This window comes from Triticum urartu, chromosome 5 (genome assembly GCF_003073215.2).
Source record: "Triticum urartu cultivar G1812 chromosome 5, Tu2.1, whole genome shotgun sequence".
NCBI classification, from domain to species: domain Eukaryota; kingdom Viridiplantae; phylum Streptophyta; class Magnoliopsida; order Poales; family Poaceae; genus Triticum; species Triticum urartu.
Genome location: NC_053026.1, coordinates 6,924,778 through 6,926,677, shown reverse-complemented (window position 1 = coordinate 6,926,677; position 1,900 = coordinate 6,924,778). Strand labels below are relative to the sequence as shown.

General features: G+C 52.4%; 1 pseudogene; it reads right to left on the bottom strand.

Annotated features, from left to right (window-relative positions):
• Positions 1–357: 357 nt before the first annotated feature.
• On the bottom strand, positions 358–1,270 carry LOC125507036 (annotated as a pseudogene).
• Positions 1,271–1,900: the final 630 nt, after the last annotated feature.

Genomic DNA, 1,900 nt, shown 5'->3' with positions numbered 1-1,900 from the left:
ACGGTTCAAGTTTTGAAGTGCGGCACTATTCCCGGATGGAGTACTTCTTTTTCTACTCTCTCCTTTCCGGTTTTATAGGGCTTATCTCAAAATTTTAGTTTTTCCATTTTATAAGGCTCAATTTGGTTGTTCCCCAACACATGTTCAGATTCCAAGGTGCATTAAATCATTGCATGCAAGTATTAAGAGAAAATTGACCAATGCATGTACTTTATGCATGCATGCATTGCAATTAATGCATTGATAAACATAATTTTTTATCGCCACCAAAACCCACCATTTCTTAAGCTAAAGTAGACCAAGGTAATCCCTATATTAGCATATTACTAAGATAAACAGAAGGCACTGTAGAAACATTTAGGACGTGAGCTTGTCAATCTGAATGTGGAGGGACACAAACTTAGCCCCGGCCAGCAGCTTGGGAGGAACTGTCAAGAAGGTCAGCTCCTGCACGTCGACGTCGCCGGGATCCTTGCTGCTTGTCACCTCCATTTCCACCTTGACGGCGTCGGTCGTGCCTTTGGGCTCCCCCGGTAGGCCGTTCGCCCACAGCTTGGCCACGTAGTGCGGCAGTGGGGACGCCCCCGCTTTGATGCAGACGACCGACACGACGATAGGCGCGCCGATGTCAAGCACGCCGCCGACCAAGAAAAACGTGCGGCGGTCCTCCTCCGCGAACAGCAAGAGCCGTGGCTCTGACAGTGGCACTTGCAGCTGGAGCACCTTGCCGTACTGGATCATGTGCACGTGCATGGGATGCGCGGTGCTGATGTGGTGGTAGAGCACCAGCGGCGGGCCTTCGTAGCCGCAGACGGGCACGGGGCATTTGCAGGGCGCGAGCGGACACACGCTCTGGTGATCGGCGAGCTTGTGGTAAGTGACGTAGAGCCCACAGCCTTCGTGCGGGCACTCCACCCTCACCGACGAAAGGACGGAGTCCACCGCCGTGTTCCGCACGTCGAAGCCACCGCCGCGCTCGCACTTCTGGCACTGCCGCTGGTTCCCGGGGCACTCGACGCGGCAGTCCGCGCAGGCCAGGTGCCCTCCCTTGCACTACAGAAATCAATCGAACAGCACATCAATCAAGAAACCTACACCTTGCTCAATCAGCCGAACATACGAGGTGTATTCGAACCTCATACACCCGAGTCGTCAAGGGGCGGAGGCACAAGGGGCAGTGGAGCACGGTGAGGTCCATCGAGACCTTAGAGAGCTCCATCGTCGGGTCCTATTCGGTCTGCATGATCTCGCCCTCCTCGTGCACAACCATCTCTCGACTTGGGCCGGGGTATTACAAAGCTTTACCGTCACATATTTTATACTACTTCAAGGTGCATTAAATCAACACATGCAAGTATCAGAAGGAGAGTCATGGCATGCATGCATGCGTTGTAACTAATGCATCGGTAAACGCAAATTATTGAAATATATCGAGTGCAGTGCTTTGATGTGTCATGTCAACTCGTACATCAACGAGAAGTTCGATTATCCTCTCCCTCGCCGACTTAACTGCACCTGCCTTTGGCTGTATGATAGGTTGGCCACAAACCTGTCATACACGCAAAGGCAGGAGCGTCCCTCCCTCGCCCATGAGCGTGGTGGCTGGCAAGACTAGGAGAAGCTTTCGCTACACGCTCTCCCTCCCGCACGTGGTGGACATGCAGCAGTTCAATCGGTGTCAGATGGCCAGAAGCGTACTGTAGTACTCCTCCAGTGCAGTAGTACTCCATCATTGTTCGACTTCCCGAAGAGGTGAAGGGCCAAGCGTAGCCCGGACACTCGTGTGGCAGTTTCATGTGTAGAGTAGTCTAGGATAGTGTGTACCGTGCCTATAAGCTTAAAATCGTTGGGGTCGGCTCCATGCTATGTGTCCTTCTCGAAGTTTTTAAAAAAAATTTAA